Source organism: Pollicipes pollicipes, unplaced genomic scaffold, assembly GCF_011947565.3.
Source record: "Pollicipes pollicipes isolate AB1234 unplaced genomic scaffold, Ppol_2.1 Scaffold_6138;HRSCAF=7277_pilon_pilon_pilon, whole genome shotgun sequence".
In the NCBI taxonomy this organism is placed as follows: Eukaryota; Metazoa; Arthropoda; class Thecostraca; order Pollicipedomorpha; family Pollicipedidae; genus Pollicipes; species Pollicipes pollicipes.
The window spans coordinates 7,511,292-7,530,282 of NW_023596818.1; positions in this window are offsets into that span (position 1 = coordinate 7,511,292).

Sequence of the window (18,991 nt, forward strand, 5' to 3'; positions counted from 1 at the left end):
CCGTACGCGTGTTAAGTGAACATCTGGACAGTGATGGAACGATGCTTGCATTTCCGTCTTCATCTTTTTGTTTTGTTTTTGGGATTATATGTGAAGAGAATTCAAAAACTCGGAAATAATTCACGTTAAAAGCATGCCGTTTTTTTATTTTTCTTCGCTCTTTGTTTGATTTTGAATTATTCATGAGCGTAATGCATCAGACCGGGAAGGCTCGGCTTCATGTCGTGACTCCGCTGCATGTTGCGAGGCTCAGTCCCCCCCCCCCCCCCCCCCCCCCACCCTCAACCGTATAGTTCTCAAACTTCTCGTTTATTACAAGCTTTGTGACAAACATATTTTGCAGCTGCATAAAAAATTTGCGGCACCGGCCCCTGATCAGTGTGGTGCATATTTTCTATGCGATCCGTTGCTTCTTTACGCTGCAATATTTCTGAAAAGCTCTCGCTTTATCTTGGAAGTCCCAACAACAGTCTGCAAAGTTCTTGTTTCATCCCGACCGTAATAACAATATATCTGCAAAGCTCTTTTTTCCAGTCACCGAAGCATTTTTCAGCGCACGGCTTACTGGGACACGCTTTCTCTCAATTCTTTCTTTCATATCCGCTCAATTACGCCAGTTAAAACGAAAGCCGATGGCCAAGTTGTTTAATCTAAGTCACAAAATTGTTTTCCACCTGGGGGTAAGTTGATGATGTAAAAGATCAGGCTAGCTGCTAGTTAATATTTCGTGGAAAATAGTTGGCTGAGTCGCATAGCAAAAGAAGCGCTGTCCCGCCGAATCATAGAGTTCCAGGATCTCTTGAATGTGCTGATGTAGACATTCAACCCGTCTATTCTGATACGACTATAGGTCGCAGTTGCGTAAGAATTCCAAATCTAAACGTGACCTTTGGTGTTTGAAACGTAAATTTGTGTGTCTTTATTTTTCGTTCCCTCATTTCAAAGGCTTCGGCCAAGCATTTTCATTGGGTGGATTTCGGGGTTCAACGTCCACGCTAACCAGCGGTTGTTGCCCGAGTCCTCACCCCCCTTTCCGACCGTAAAATTTCGGGTCAACGGTAGAGTTTTGCGGCGAAAGCTGAGGGTGCTCCAACACCCGGCACGGTCCGTTCTGCCCTGACCTGACCTGACCTGTAGCAGGGTTGCTGATACCGGCCGCAAGCCATCCCGAGTCAGGGACGGAAAGTGAGCGCCCAAAGCCACTTAAACCCACATCGACGGCTGCGAGTGAATAAAATTGTAGAACGCCCTTAACAACTGAGCTATCGTAGCGCAAAGTCCGTATCTGTACTTAAATAGTGCATTACGTATCAATATCCCGGACCGAAACTAGCACCCCAGCAACCCAGAAAGACCTAAGATGAGGATGAAGATGACGAAGCCGTAGTTCTGAAGCCATGTTATATCTGAATCACTTATTTATCTCCATTGATGTGGTCTTGCTCGTTGAAGTGACAGCATCTCGCACACAGAAATAGCACAGCAGGCAGTAAGGCCATGCCACCGATCGAATTGGTGACGTCATTGTGGCATGGCCGTAGGTGACTCTGAATTTAAATTATAACACCAGTTTTCCAGTTTGGAGAACTGCAAGCATCATGTCACCGACGGTTTTCCGTTTGGATACTAGTTCAGGAAACCCGAAGAAGGACAAGAGCACTCTGAATTTATCCGAGGCTAAGTCGCCCGTTGACTGCTTTTGACGTTACGGGAAAGCCAAGTCTCTAAAGTAAAACTCAGCTTCGCTTATCCGCGGTAAACTGCTTAGTGAAACCGTACCTGCTGCTGCCAACAAGCAATGAGTTGATGACGTCATCGCTGAATGTAGGCTAACGGTCGAGGACCGGTATCGCATGCCACATTTTCCAGCAGAAAAAGGGACTGCCAAGATTGTTTGTCGATGCAAACGGAGCGAGTTTATTGCCAGCGAGCATGGCATGCCTGTGCGGTCAAATCGATTAAGGAAACAAAGTAGTGGTCTCGCCGGACGCGGGGGCAAATCCAGCATGCGATCTTGGGCAAGGCCAGTCCGTTTAGGGGCTCAGTTCAATAGCTGTTGCTATCTTCATCAAATTAATGCTTTGGAAGGGATCGTGGACCCGTTGTCCACACCCCTTCGAATGCGGCCTGGATTGGACGGGACCTCTGTGCGGGACATCCAACAATTACACTCCTCGAAAGCGAGATGCTCGGTGGCGAGATATAATGTACATTCATCTGTGCTTAATAAATAGATGCATTGATCTAATCTTAAAACTTTTAAAGCTTTAACGGTTGGAGCTCCTGCCTGCCAACCTAACGTGACAGGTGGAGGGCTCGAGCCGCTATGTGCGCTCACTAGTTGCCCTTGACTGGGGTGACCTGCGGCCAGCAACAGCGGCCGCTGAAGGGTGAATGAGGCGAAAGGGTGGGCCAAACCAGGCCGTATATGACGGCAACGCGAGATTTCTCCAAAATTATGCTGTTGAGCTGGAGTTTTTTTCGATCTGGCGGCGAAATCACGGTCCGCATTACAAGGGTCAGAGCTCACTAAGCGTGAGCTCTGATAAAAAATTCATGCAATGATGACGTATCTCCTGAAGACGTGCGAACGGAGGTGGCCGTCGGCTATTCATGAGAACGACCACACAATCTGCACAGGCGCACACGTAGATATGTGATGAATATTGCACACAAAGGGACATCACCCGCAGTGGCAGTTTTTTACAGGCAATAGGTATTTATGGTTAGAATGGCAATGGTCATTGTCACGGAAAAGTTATAGATGACATCACGCGACATTATTAATGTCATGCGTCATTACATGGTATCTGACAGCGGAATAAAGCATGCTTCTGATCTGACATACGTTTTTGTGGTTGAATTTCTAAACTTCACACTAAATATCACTTAACATGATTTAGCTGCTACGCTCAAAGCATTATTTTGCCGCAAGTATCGCGCATCTTACAACGTGTGTTCAGTGTTTAACGCTTAACACATGTTGCAACAAAACTGAACCTAGCACAACATGCACCACAAGCAGCACTCCTGATCCTAACGCGTTGCTACAATGTTTTTTGCAGATTTCATTCTGTGATAATTCGCCGTTATCCGTCCGTTCGAGTTTTGGGCGAAACTCGACGCTAGCAAACCGTGGGGTTGGGGTTTGTCAGCAGCAAAACAACAGCGCGCGGCGTGCGACCGAACGCGTTTGCAATTCATAACATAAAGGCCCGGTGCTTACGGTGCAAGACACGGTATTGACCGAGAGCCATGACGAAACCCACTTCACATAACAACAGAACATGCAAGTCCAAGTGCGGGTACCGTAAGGCCTGCCGACAAATTCGGCGCAAAGTGTATGCATGGGGGCGCGACTCGCATGCATTCTGACAAGGCATCCCGCGCCAGTGCCACTGTCAAAATGTCCAGACTTGGCGTACGGTTGAGTCGAGCTTCCTGATGTGCAGGTGGCCTCAGCCCCGGTGTGCTGCGCTAGGGTCAGGACGTCACGCCCTAACCGGGAGCAGGATCCCAGGCCAGGCTGACCTCAGATAGCAATTTGTCGCCTCCCCTCCCCCTCCCCCCCCCCCCAGCCTTGACCTACAATCTCTCCCCGTCTCCTCGGCGTGGCCGCACCCAAGTTTGCGAACGCAGTGTCTTTGAGTCGTAGCATACTATTAACTATTCTGGCTGCCCCGCTGCGGTTGGCGCGACGGATTTCGGCGGGAATGTCATAAAAAATGAATGCATGGGAACAGAAGTGATGAAAGGAGAAATTGGCCGCTCAGTGTCTTACAGTTTTAATTAAAACCCCGCATTTGGCTCTCGGAATCGAAGAAAAATTGACACTCTTTCTACGGCACTGCGTGGTAAAAATTCATTTTAAAGCACTTCACTCCACCGTTTCGTGAATTCCTGCACCTCCGCGGCACCACTGGACAACATACATGGTGCCACGCGTAGAGACAGCATACGGTTGGTTAGCACTTGCTTATGCAGATAGGAGCTCACCGCCGTCTCCCTTCAAAGATCCATTGGAAGTGCATGTTTAATGGTGTCCTTAGATCATGAGTCCCCGCGAAGTCCTCCCGACATGCGATCGTCGTTCCCGATACGTCTGATCGGATGTTCTAAGTGTGGCGGCCGGACGCGGCCCTGAAGTACCCAGCTCCTTCCGGTTACTTGCGATCGTCGTGGAATGCTCAGGATGACCGGAGCTGACACAGTCTGTGCGAGGCGGAGGTCGACCGTGATAGTCGGCGCCCCCTGACACAGCCTGTGCGAGGCGGAGGTCAACCGTGATAGCTGGTGCCCCCTGACACAGTCTGTGCGAGGCGGAGGTCGACCGTGATAGCTGGCGCCCGCTGACACAGTCTGTGCGAGGTGGAGGTCAACCGTGATAGTTGGCGCCCCCTGACACAGTCTGTGCGTGGCGGAGGTCAACCGTGATAGCTCGTGCCCCCCTGACACAGTCTGTACGTGGTGGAGGTCAACCGTGGTAGCTGCCCCCCCCCCCCCCCTGACACAGTCTGTGCGTGGCGGAGGTCAACCGTAATAGTTGGCGCCCCCTGACACAGTCTGTGCGTGGCGGAGGTCAACCGTGATAGTTGGCGCCCCCCTGACACAGTCTGTGCGTGGCGGAGGTCAACCGTAACAGTTGGCGCCCCCTGACACAGCCTGTGCGTGGCGGAGGTCGACCTAGTTGGTGCCCCCTGACACAGTCTGTGCGTGGCGGAGGTCAACCGTGATAGCTCGTGCCCCCCTGACACAGTCTGTGCGTGGCGGAGGTCAACCGTGATAGCTGGTGTCCCCCTGACACAGTCTGTGCGTGGCGAAGGTCAACCGTGATAGCTGGTGACCCCCTGACACAGTTTGTGCGTGGCGGAGGTCAACCGTGATAGTTGGCGCCCCAGGACACTGGCAGACATAGATGGTCATGGTTTGTAAATCCGTTACTCCATTTCGTAATGAAACTATTTTTAGCAATGTTGTAATGAGCTTGTTACTTTAGAAATAGAGCGACGTACTAGTAAATTTATTACTTTTGCCGTATGTTACTCCCCTGCCACTTAGACCACTACCAGGTAGCATCCAGTTACTCTGTTGCATTTAGTCCGCTACTCAGCTACTTCTCGCTTTAAGACTCCGATGAAGAGGAATAACGACACTAACGCTGGAAAACAGTCTATTTCTGGTATGTCTTGCGTAACTTAAATAAGCAATTAGGTGTGATTTATTGCGGGGCAAAGGTCACGCTGCCGCAAAGTCTTGTTCCGTCTACGCGACAATACACGATTAAAGGCATTGCTAAGGACATGTGCCTACTCGAGGAAAGAAACTGCGCGAAACGCGGCTGGTGTCTCTTTGTTTGGTGTGGATACTCAGCACGGAAATAATTGTACATGCGTTAGACACTAATGATCAAAACGACCAATAAGCAGTGTCTCTTGTTACCCACTGTTGCCACGTCTAGAAAGAATTTTCAAGTTTAGAAGGTTGCAGCTTCAGCGATGACAGAATACATCCCCGACGTAGATCTAAAGGGAAATTCAAAGGGTTTCCCAAGGACTAGAAGCAACTCTAGAGGGTTCGACAGAAAGCAATTCTTAGAGCCATGTTGACACGGTGATTATGTTGATTTTTTTTCAATTTTTCCCTTATAGCCCCCTCAAAGCCCGTTTTTTTAATTTTTTCCCTTAATAGCCCGTTTAGAGCGTCGTTGAATGGCACTCTAAACGGGCTATTTTGCGGAAATCAGAGTCGAGGGAAACGTTCCAAATTTGAAAATATTAAAGCAATCATCATATACGATAAAATAAGCTCACTGATAACTGTTGGTATACTCTTCAGTGGACTGCTGACTGGCTGACAATGCTGCTCAACATTAACCAGACTACCCTAGACAATACAAGTTTTCTCTTTAGTAAATATGCTGCTCAGTTCGTCATTATTTGATTGCGTCATGGAACGTTTGAATGGCGTTGAGTTACTGCCAAACTAGCCGTGTGTCTCCACTCTTGCACTCCGCGTAGTGCTTCAACGTCCTGAGACGCGGCCGTGGCGCCATGGCGGTACTGGAGATGATTGTTGAGCCAATATCATTATGTGCTCGTGTTTCGGCCCTCGTGTGTTTCGGTCTTGTGACATTTTTGCGCATTTATACGTGGGTTCAAAGCGTCTGTTTGTATTCACGTACTCGGTTATTTCCTTGTTTTCAAGTTTTTCAATTCGAAATTTTTTGAATCAGAGAAGCTATCCAGATTCTTTTGCAACCTCCATCATTAAACCAAGGCGCAGGCGAAGCGTCTTTCAGCCCCCCTCCCCCCCCCCCATGGGACGGTGTTCTCCATGTGCCGGGTTGCACCCCATCGAATTCGTTTCCTTTATTTTGCATTGTGTGGGTATCTCCTATGTCACTGCCATATAAAATAATTTGCCGCACATTTTGTAGTTATTAGTTGTAGAATCATTGCCGTTCTCTTCGTCTTCACATCTGTCGTTTGCACGCTCTTTCTGCCGACTGAATGTCATGATTGCCTACTGTTGCTATGTCATTTGTATGTCATTTATATACCAGCGTCTGCCTCTTAAATTTCTCGGTCTTCTGCCTTTCTCCTTTTCTAATTTTTCCAGATATCTTAAGCGATCATCACCCGGATCAGTTCAAGTTTCGCACAATTCGGTCTTTTCTTCGACGTCAATGCCATTTATGCTGACCATGTGGAAGGTGCAGCAAAATCCACCGAAATACGGGCCTTGGTAATTGAACCGCAAAGGGTATGTTCTCGATGAAAACAGAACAAGCACAAAAATAATTCTCCTAGAACTTCTCGACACAAAAGTGGCCAGATTTGACAAGCTGAGCGAGTCTTACACCGGTCAAATCCGGGTAGAATCTTGTCTTTCTTCCGAGGACAGGTTAGCGGGACAAAACAAAAGGTTTGACAGCAAAATTGAATATAATGAAAAACTTAACGTAAAGGGAGGACTGACAGGGCACTAGAAATACCAGACGTCGAGATATGAGCCTTAGAGCGATCATCTCCACCTCTGCGCGTTGAAAGGATCAAAACCAAATGCACCAAAATGGCAATCAATGTACCAAATAACAAGCAATCATTCATTGGCGATCATTGATGACGAAAACGCTGCATACGTTCATTATCATGACCAAAATGTCTACAACCTTCACAAGAGAACCTCAATAAGAAATATCGCACCTCGACTACGTTCTGGGCAATAATCCTGTACGTTGATCATTTTACACGGGCTATAGTGACGTGGGCGATATTTTTTGCTGTTGCCTCGGAGTCATCCAGTTTTATTACAATCCTGCGCGTTTTCTCACGCCGATCAAGTGATAACGGTGTTCGCGTGAAAATGAATTCCAGCTCATACTGATGAATCTCGGACAAAACAGGTTTGACGGGCGGATCAAATAACTGCGTTCCTTGGAAGCAAGATAGCGTGAGCCAGGTGATCGGCAGGATTAATTAGTAAACGTGGTCTGGAGAAGCAGTGTCTCGATGAACTCATCAACCACGCGGACGATGTTTTTGCCCCAACGCTGGAAGTCTGCCACCGAGAATTCGCTGCAGCTATGGAACTCATTGCGTCGCAAGCAACTCTCAGCGAAGCCTTCCTTTGCTGACGGCGCCGTCCCGGCCGTTTACGGAATAGAACACCTGGCCCTTAAACAGCGAGTGGCAATCGTTGCGGGTTCGGGGCCCACCACAGGCAGTCGTCTGTCCCCGACAATGGCCTCCGCGAGTGACCTTGTCCTTGATTTAACCTTGACCTTGATTTACTCGCAAGCCTGAAACACCTTGATTCCGGTGTGGTAGCGGGCTGCGGGAAAGCTGCGTTCGGAGCCTATGTTTGGTGCAGCCAGAGGTTATGACAGCCGTCTGCGCTCAGCGAAGTTTCCAATCCTACCACCAGTGGAAAAAAAACAAGTCTGGTACCAAATATGCAGTGGAGGGAGATCACGGGAGATGGGCTCGGAGTGATTGTCCCGGTTTGAGCGCCATATGACTAGGGCAGTCGGCGCGCCCAAACACCCAGATCATCATCAGCATCGCAGGCTCAGGTGCCTCTCAGCTCATCGATTCGGTTTGCGCTTGTCGTTGACCGGGGTGAACCGTTTCTCGTGCTCCGACCCTAGCACGTGATATGTGCTGCAACTGACCGCAGAACTGTGTCACAGTCGCGGCCTTAAATGGAGTTGGCTGCAAAGTTGAAAACGAGCATGTTGCAGCCGGTTCGGTAGTTTGAGACCCCGCAGAACGTTTAAGCTCCGTTGTCATAGCATCTCGTTGGACCGTTTTATCTCTGAGTCCCAATTATCACCTAGTGATAGCATCAATAATGGTATAAATGCCATCGCGCCATCAGTTCACCATGACGCACGGATGTTGGCTGTACTCTGGTGATTGGTTGCGCCATAATCCTTTCTTGTTGGTTAGGCCATGACACCGATTTGCTAGTTGCACCATGCCGGCTGGTAACTACTTGTATGCCGCGAAACACAGCTTCTGGGTGCACAACGACGAGTTTAGGTCGATCACAACTTTCAAGAACAGCGGTGTGAGCGACCACAACATGCTACGCCAGAAAAGAAGGATGCTCGATTTTGTTTTTGCAATACAACATGTTGTTAGCATAGGACCTACCTTAGCTAAATTTAAGTTACATAGATCCAGCTGGCATTATATGATGATCTGTGGTCAGCATAGACTAATTGGCTGCAGCATTTTTCTACCATCAAAGCGGATTCGACAACGTTGCCATGGTCCATGAACCTGTAAATGATAGCAGCAAGCGGCAGTCCATCAGTGTTTTTGCTTTTTATAGATTTGACTAGATGTTTTGCTGTTATTTCTTTGTGACCGGAGTCTTTACTAAGGCTAGTTTGTCGCGCAAATCCTGAGCCTGCTGCAGCAGTGTAGCGCTGCCAGTTCAACGGGCAGCTTTCATCAAGGTATTTTCAGGTGCAGCCTATTGATGCTAGGCGACCAGCCCTGCTTCGGCCTGGGTGTTCTGGCGAGCTGCCAACAATTGACTCCCTAAGACAAATGAGCCTCCAAAAGCGAGGTGTCCAGGATGTGCTCCACCCCCCACCACCCCCCCCCCCCCCCCCCCATCACACGATCTGCCACGCGTTGCCAGGACAGCCGACACGAAGCCAACCTGCCTTTTCGAATACCCTGCCTCGAGATGCCAGGAGCTGGGGCGCTCAGCAACGACAAACCGATGAGTCTTAGGTAGCTCGTCTATGCACAGTTGCAGTTGGGTTAGCGAGTGCCTTCAATTCATATGTATTTCGGCCTATGCAAACCGTTATTTAAGCGAAAAAACGTTATTGAAGACAACGTCCCTTCACAGACTTTGCCTAACTTTGTGCTGCCAAATCAGGGCTGGGCCGAATCTGCCCTGGATGTGGAAATATTTCGGTGAAGTATCTCAACGACGGGCTGTCAGGAGCACTCCGTGCATTTTCAGATCAGAAGTCATGCACTTAACTGGCTGCTTCGGCCAACATCATCATGACGGCTTGATAAACAACTGTATTCGTACCCAGAAGCAAAGTTGAGCTCGAAATGAGCGCCTTGGCGACACCACAGCTGCTTTGTATAAATTTGTAACGCAGGAAACTTGTTCCATCCAGTTTCAACGAGCCGTTTGATGCTGCAACTGCTGCAACCGAATACGCCGAAGACTTCACTGCCAGAAAAGCCAGATATGAAACAGGTAATAACCTAAGAAAAGGAACACGTGACGCAGGTGGTGCAGTGTCACCGACTTATTCGCAACGCGAAGCATATGTGGTTGGAAGATAATGACACAAGCCAACCACTCGGGGGCTAAAGGGTCCATCCGGTCGTTCTTTTCATGCTTGCATTGCCACACCAGTTTTTTTTAAAGCCATCCAACAAAGATAGAATGACCTTTTGCAATAGAAGTGTTGTACAGTTACGGAAAACATAATTTGGCTTCAACAACGGAGAGCGCGAGTTTTAAGACAAAATCTGATAGCATATCTATAGTTAACGTTCTGCAGTATTAAGTGTTTATTTTTAGAGAGTATTGCAGAGGGACTTTATCGTATAAATCAACAGTCGGGTCTCGGATGAGCATCTGCATGCAATGAAATGCGAATTCCCCAGAAAAATTGACCCATAGGAAAACGATGCGCAAGATACGCATCCTTGCGAAAGGCTCCTTGTTGGCAGCTGTGGCCGCAAGGTGGGGCGCCCGTGTTGGCGCCCGAACCGGACAGAACGTCGAATCACGTGACTCGTAGCTCGTCCTTCAGAGTCAGCGATACCGTTATGCTGATCGATGCAGAATGTATTCCGCGAAAGATCTGGAATAAAGAGCGGCAAACACGTCCCTGTCGGATCAGATAGCACGGCGTCACAGCCTTTCAAAATGGCTTCATACTGAACGGCCGTCCTAGAATAGGCCGGCCGGACGCTATATGGGACTTGGTCCGGCCGGCGCGAGCTGGCGGGCGGCTGAACAGTGCGCCGCGTGACTTAGGATCGGGCCAGACAGGATCGGAGATATTGCGTCCGAGATAATGCCCTGTATCACGCTGCGTGGAAAAGATAATGCCCTGTATCACGCTGCGTGGAAAACGTGTCCCGGTACAGCGAAATGTAGTCTGTACCAAGCACTGACCAAAGTTGGACACGAACTGAAGACGAAATAAAGGCATAGCTTGAGATCCTAGGGATTGGAAGAACGGACACACCCTACTTTTGGCTTGTACAATAGCAGTAACGTGATAGCACGCATATGTATTTGAAGGTCCACAAATCCTGGACACCCCTAGTCCGGGTGAGATCTTCAGCCACAAATGATAGGCTTAGGAGCATTACATCTTATCAGAACTAAACAACATGGTAGGCAATTGTAGCGTGTAGACCGCCATCGAGACGCCAGCATTGAGGGAGCACAACACAAGTGCACAAGGAACGGCACTTTGTCTGGGGCAGCAAGCCTTCCATCTCGTCCCACATTCGGAGGAAGCAGGAGACCGAACAGGATGCCTGCAGCCGTTCTGCGGTGTCCATAACAGGCCTTTTGCAATACGTAATGTCGTTCCCGTTGGAGCACGACCGTTTTAGTTCGAATGCAGCGTGCACGAGTTCTTGTAATCGGCGATAAATGCATGTTTCCGAGCGGATCCTAGGCCCGGCTACAAGCTGAGGTGGGCTCGGACAGTCGTCGGCCGGGGGAGACGACATGATAGTGTCGCCGGACGCTCAGCCGGACGCCAAATAAGGGTAAGCGACGGCGGCAAGCCGGGTCACTCTGGGGGTGCCGCCGCTCTTGCCGTGCCCGACGCTCGAAACGTGTCAAGTCAAATGACCCTTCCTGTGTCGGAACGCCAGGTGACTTTCTCGCCTCAATCGCAGTGATTGATCGGAAGGTGAGTGCGGACCGCGTGGCGCGACGCACCCAGTGACGTCACGCACCCTTTGACGTTACGCACCTTGTGACGTCGAGCCCTTCATGGCGCCTGCGGCCTGTAGCGAGCCAGTAGGACGCTGCGGTGACGTCTGCAGGCTGGTGCCGCCAGCAGGAATCAGAACATCGCCAGGTCAGCTGATGTTCAGTTCTCCATTCTGCGGGGTGGTGCCGTCCGCAGGGATCGGAACATCGTCAGGTCAGCTGATGTTCAGTTCTCCATCCTGCGGGGTGGTGCCGTCCGCAGGGACCAGAACATCGTCAGGTCAGCTGATGTTCAGCTCTCCATCCTGCGGGGTGGTGCCGTCCGCAGGGACCAGAACATCGTCAGGTCAGCTGATGTTCAGCTCTCCAATCCTGCGGGGTGGTGCCGTCCGCAGGGATCGGAACATCGTCAGGTCAGCTGATGTTCAGTTCTCCATCCTGCGGGGTGGTGCCGTCCGCAGGGATCAGAACATCGTCAGGTCAGCTGATGTTCAGTTCTCCATCCTGCGGGGTGGTGCCGTCCGCAGGGATCAGAACATCGCCAGGTCAGCTGATGCTCAGTTCTCCATCCTGCGGGGTGGTGCCGTCCGCAGGGATCAGAACATCGTCAGGTCAGCTGATGTTCAGCTCTCCATCCTGCGGGGTGGTGCCGTCCGCAGGGATCAGAACATCGCCAGGTCAGCTGATGCTCAGCTCTCCATCCTGCGGGGTGGTGCCGTCCGCAGGGATCAGAACATCGTCAGGTCAGCTGATGCTCAGCTCTCCATCCTGCGGGGTGGTGCCGTCCGCAGGGATCAGAACATCGCCAGGTCAGCTGATGTTCAGCTCTCCATCCTGCGGGGTGGTGCCGTCCGCAGGGATCAGAACATCGCCAGGTCAGCTGATGCTCAGCTCTCCATCCTGCGGGGTGGTGCCGTCCGCAGGGATCAGAACTCGTCAGGTCAGCTGATGTTCAGCTCCTCCATCCTGCGGGGGTGGTGCCATCCGCAGGGATCAGAACATCGTCAGGTCAGCTGATGTTCAGCTCTCCATCCTGCGGGGTGGTGCCGTCCGCAGGGATCAGAACATCGTCAGGTCAGCTGATGTTCAGCTCTCCATCCTGCGGGGTGGTGCCGTCCGCAGGGATCAGAACATCGCCAGGTCAACTGATGCTCAGTTCTCCATCCTGCGGGGTGGTGCCGTCCGCAGGGATCAGAACATCGTCAGGTCAGCTTATGTTCAGTTCTCCATCCTGCGGGTGGTGCCGTCCGCAGGGGTCAGAGCATCGCCAGGTCAGCTGGTGCTCAGCTCTCCATCCTGCGGGGTGGTGCCGTCCGCAGGGACCGGAACATCGTCAGGTCAGCTGATGTTCAGTTCTCCATCCTGCGGGGTGGTGCCGTCCGCAGGGGTCAGAGCATCGCCAGGTCAGCTGATGCTCAGATCTCCATCCTGCGGGGTGGTGCCGTCCGCAGGGATCAGAACATCGTCAGGTCAGCTGATGTTCAGTTCTCCATCCTGCGGGGTGGTGCCGTCCGCAGGGGTCAGAGCATCGCCAGGTCAGCTGATGCTCAGATCTCCATCCTGCGGGGTGGTGCCGTCCGCAGGGACCAGAACATCGTCAGGTCAGCTGATGTTCAGCTCTTCATCCTGCGGGGTGGTGCCGTCCGCAGGGACCAGAACATCGTCAGGTCAGCTGATGATCAGCTCTCCATCCTGCGGGTGGTGCCGTCCGCAGGGACCAGAACATCGTCAGGTCAGCTGATGATCAGCTCTCCATCCTGCGGGATGGTGCCGTCCGCAGGGACCAGAACATCGTCAGGTCAGCTGATGCTCAGCTCTCCATCCTGCGGGGTGGTGCCGTCCGCAGGGATCAGAACATCGCCAGGTCAGCTGATGCTCAGTTCTCCATCCTGCGGGGTGGTGCCGTCCGCAGGGACCGGAACATCGTCAGGTCAGCTGATGCTCAGCTCTCCATCCTGCGGGGTGGTGCCGTCCGCAGGGACCGGAACATCGTCAGGTCAGCTGATGCTCAGCTCTCCATCCTGCGGGGTGGTGCCGTCCGCAGGGACCGGAACATCGTCAGGTCAGCTGATGATCAGCTCTCCATCCTGCGGGGTGGTGCCGTCCGCAGGGACCAGAACATCGTCAGGTCAGCTGATGATCAGCTCTCCATCCTGCGGGGTGGTGCCGTCCGCAGGGACCAGAACATCGTCAGGTCAGCTGATGATCAGCTCTCCATCCTGCGGGGTGGTGCCGTCCGCAGGGATCAGAACATCGCCAGGTCAGCTGATGCTCAGTTCTCCATCCTGCGGGTGGTGCCGTCCGCATGGACCAGAACATCGTCAGGTCAGCTGATGCTCAGCTCTCCATCCTGCGGGGTGGTGCCGTCCGCAGGGACCGGAACATCGTCAGGTCAGCTGATGTTCAGTTCTCCATCCTGCGGGGTGGTGCCGTCCGCAGGGACCAGAACATCGTCAGGTCAGCTGATGCTCAGCTCTCCATCCTGCGGGGTGGTGCCGTCCGCAGGGACCGGAACATCGTCAGGTCAGCTGATGTTCAGTTCTCCCATCCTGCGGGGTGGTGCCGTCCGCAGGGACCGGAACATCGTCAGGTCAGCTGATGATCAGCTCTCCATCCTGCGGGGTGGTGCCGTCCGCAGGGACCGGAACATCGTCAGGTCAGCTGATGTTCAGTTCTCCATCCTGCGGGGTGGTGCCGTCCGCAGGGACCAGAGCATCGTCAGGTCAGCTGATGCTCAGCCCCCCATCCCGGAGATACCCAACGGAACGGAGCAAATTGAACAAAACGTCGGCTTACAAGGTCAACTGACGTGGGTGTCACGCCTCCATGCCCATTTCTCATACAAATTATCATAGCTTATTCTGTAGGTATACACACATACACCCACACACAAACACACACACCCCGCACACACACGCCCCACACCCACCCACACCCACACCCACACACCCACACCCACCGGCACCGACACCCACACACCCACACCCACACCCACACCCACACCCACACCAACACCCACACCCACACCCACACCCACACCCACACCCACACCCACACCCACACCTACACCCACCCACACCAACACCCACACCCACACCAACACCCACACCCACACCCACACCCACACCCACACCCACACCCACACCCACACCCACACCCACACCTACACCCACCCACACAAACACTCTGCTGTTCTGAAACTGCTACTGTCGGCTCTCGTTTCAGCAGAGGAAAGCCTCGTGGTCATTCAGCACATCGTCAGGATCGTTTCAGGTGTAGGGTTCGTCTGTCCATTGAAAGCGTGCTCGTGCCGGGGGAAATGATGTTCAGAGAAGTATTCAGTGAAGTCCTTGTTTTGTTCAACCAAGGTGACGTTCAGCAATGTATTACTAGTCTTATAAGGCATGCCTTTTTGTGCCAACTGGTCAGAAAGTTGTGCAAAGTGAGGACTGCATGTACTGATTCGTCACGCGGAAGACTGATGACATCTCCTGACCGAGGGAAGACATGGTTCTGCTGGGCAACGCAGGTCATGAGGGACTGCCTCACGCAGGTGCGAGTTCCTTCATGGTTCATATCAGTTCAGCTCACTTTTCTGTGCTGTCAGCGGGGAGAGGATGGGATGTTGCAAGCTGGATAAAGCGAGATCCTCCCGGAATACGTTCCAAAAATGTTGTTCAACAGGCATCCAAAAAAGCTACACCTACGGGCGTGTATAATGATTTGATGGTCTCTTGCTAGCCTGGCCAATACTTTTCATCTGGGACTTGAGAAAATTGCATGTATTTGATCGGAAATAAAGATGTCCTCATTTATTATGTACATGACGGAATGCCAGAATAACGCATGCACGTGCGGCATATTCCGAACCACAACGCAGTGGCATATCATCTGTTCCATATCCTAGCTGTCCTTTTATGCAACAGTTAAGATACCTTACCCTTTCCTTAGTGAATATGCACGATGCCGAGAGGCGTAAATTTCATATGGTCAGGTCAGATGCCGTAATAACTGCAAGGGTATCAAGCATGCACGTGCATGCGTTACGAGCCAGCCATTGCGCCTTACATGCGAAAACTTGATAGCAGCTGCACACTTGCAGCAGCTGCTTGCCAAATTTGGTGGTCCTGAGTCATGTCATTATCCGTCCTCTTGCCGGGCTATCTTGGTCGTGCCGACCAGCCTACTCAATATGAGATGGGGGGGGGGGGGAGGTTATGACGTGGCAGCTCCTGACCCAGACACCGACCCGGTCTCAGAAATAACACCCGCTTCTGTCAAGCTTTCATTTGGCTTGGCTTACCAGTGGTATTTCGCAGGTTAGTGTTCCAACTTTCCACTGTTTGGCATCGTCCGTTCGACGACAGTGACGAGAGAAACGAAGCCCGTGCACATCAATCGCGAGCACATCACCACCATGACGGATAAAACCGGTCCAAGTCCGCCGCCGAGTAGCCCACCTTAGCCTGATACCAAACAAGGGAGACTCCGTTATACCGCTCAAGCACTGTTTTGACGCTTTGATGCTTGTGGGCCGTTTACCGCACAGTGCGGCAAGGCGCGCGCGCGGGTGGCCAGCATCTATCATTCTGACCATGCCGGATATCTCACGGGCGGCCTTCCGCGTGTTTCGGTCGGCGATCGTAGCTCGATGCATTGCCGAAGAGGCGCATCCCTCGTAAAAACACTACGTGTGTCTGACACCTGGCATTCCATTCAGCAACCGCCTGATTTGCGGCCATGCCGCACCGCCCCGGACAGTGATGTAGTCAGGATTTTGCACGTGAAAAGGATTTCGCGCCTGAAAAAGAGGTTCGGCGCAGATGGGGACCAAGTTGGGTCATAAAGTCCCTTCCAGTCATCGTGGGTTTCTTCGTTGCTTTCAGGTTCTGTCTTAATTCGAAAGTACTTCTCAGGCTTGGGGCCCTGTTTTGATGCTTCAGGGCCCATTTTGGATGTTTTTGGAAGGAATGCGATGGTCTTAAAAAGGGCAAAGCTTAAATTTGGACTCGTTCACCTTCAGACCGTGTGATGGAAAAAGTGTCCAACGCCGTTATAGGCTTGACTCCAGATCATCGATCACCACTGGGAGAGCGGATTTCTGGCCAGAACGTGTCGTTGACGTATTGAAATGCAAATGCGCCGACGGTGGCAGGATGTTGGCAAAGATCGTGAAGAGCAGCGGTCCCCGGGAGCAACCGTGGAAGACTTTCTGGTTGGTTGGTCACGGATCAGATTGTTAAAAACCAGGGGAATATATTGTGCATGCAGTCATATATATATATATATATATATATATATATATATATATATATATATATATATATATGTAGGTGTGTGTGTATATATGAATAAATAGGTATACAAGTATATATGTATATATATATATATCTATATATATCTATATCTATATATATATATATATATATATATATATATATATACAAACACTTCAGAACAGGCGGGGCCCATGTGGTGGAACTGCCATTTTTTTTAACCTTTTAACTGGCCGTTGACATACAAACATTCGCTCATGTCAATGACACAGAGCAAATTGTGTTCCCCTTGCCAATTGCAGAAATAAAGCGGCTCTGGACATCAAGCAGAGCTGTCTCAGTGGGATCAAAAACCATGTTGGATGAAGAAGGAGGTGGTTGGATCTTAAAGGCAATGTTCCACATTTCAAAATATTCAAGCAAGCGTCATATATTATTATATAGGTTTTCTTACAGCTATTGGTATACTTTTAAGTGGAAAATGCTGCTCTAGACAACACAATTTCTCTTTTTAGTGAGCATGATTCTCAATATGTCACTATTTGATTGCGTCACGGGATGTCTGCATGACATCGATGTCCTGCAAAACTAGCCACGTAACATTGCCACCCTGGCACTCACTTGTAGCGCTTCGATCTGGCGCTGCTGAAAGTCTTTGCTGAGCGAAATATTGTTAAGTGATCTTGATTTAGCTATATCTCGGTGTATTTTCGCATACTTTTGTCGTGAGTTCACGATGTTTACACGTATGCACATACTCGGTTATGGCGCTTTTCTTTAGGTGCTCGATTACAAGTCTTCATTCCGTACTAACTAGCAACCATATCCCACTTCTTATATTGTGTGGGACAAAACGCGTCACGTGATTAAAACTTGCAGCCTGCTCAACACTGATTGAAGCCAATTAGCGTCAATTTTATCCAGAAGTCGTGCTCGCGAGCGCCATATTTGAACGGCTCGACAATTGTATTCTTCTTGGTCTTGAACGCCGCGTGGCCTATTGGATAGCAGGGTTCGAATGGCATTTCTTAGGCGTTATGCACGCTTAAATGACCTTAAAATAGTCAGCACGAAATAGTCTGCACATCTTCGCAGATGGCCAGCTCAGAGAGCAGAGGGTTTTAAGTGCTAAGAAGATCAGTGTTCTGATCTGCACGGAATGATCTTCGAGACAGCTAGTTCAGTTCAAAACCACATGCAAATGTGGAGTAATCCCTTTAAATACTGGTGAGGGTGATTCTGCACCAGTTTCTCCCACCTTGGAGATGGCAAGGAGGATGGAGATTGCGTGGAAGCTGGGATGATTGTCAGGACCGCCGAAGTTGAAGGTGGTATGCACCAGCGCATGCTTCCATGGACTGATGATGTCTCGACAAGTGATAGATGCGTGTACAGTTTGTAAAATTATGGGACCTATGAAGTTAAAGAACATACTGCGTGCTGTAAGAAATAAATCGTCAATACCACACGCGCATGAGTGCATGCGCATGTTAAATATGGTGCGGTACAAATGTGCACGAATGGCCGGTTGTGAGGTAAAAGAATAGACGCCAGCACGAGGAAGTCTAACAGCAGGCCCGGGTGCATCCCCCGCCCCTCGGAACGGCCCTGGTTTTCTCGCACGCTTCGGTCTACGGTAACGAGTCAGTCAAAACATGATGACCGTTCCACAGATCATTACCTTTGTCTCTCGAGCCACTTAAGCAAAACTGAACTAGTCACATGTCTGCGTGAAAGCCTGGACTGCCTGGACACTCACAGCAAGTCTATTTACTAAACTCTCACCCTTGCACACAAAACCTAGGCTACAGACGAGCCTGAATCTTTAGCCGCAAGGTTTCTTCCTAATCTCGAATGCCCCAACGTACCTGCGAAGCACGCGGCAGAACCGCCTCCGTAGCCTGTCCTCTTATTGGGGCACCGCGGCCGGAAAAGGGCAGCTCGCGTGCCGAGCAGCGGCTATTTGTGCTGCGCTGTCGCCTGAGTTCTCAGACAGGACTGCCTCACAGCTTGCACAGGCTTTTAGGCGTTGGTAACGACATGAAGCTATGCACTGCCCCTGGTGGTCAGGGTTTTTATCTTTGTGTGACTCTTTGAACCTGCGTGCGTGTGTGCGTGCGCGCGTGCATGCGTGCGTGCGTGCGTGCGCGCGTGTGTGGTTTTATCTTAGCACGTTTCATCGCTGTACGACACGTGTCCAAGACAAGCCCTGCTGGCTTCGGTCATTCGCCGGGGACGGATCCACGATGTAAAATAAATAACTGAAAAAG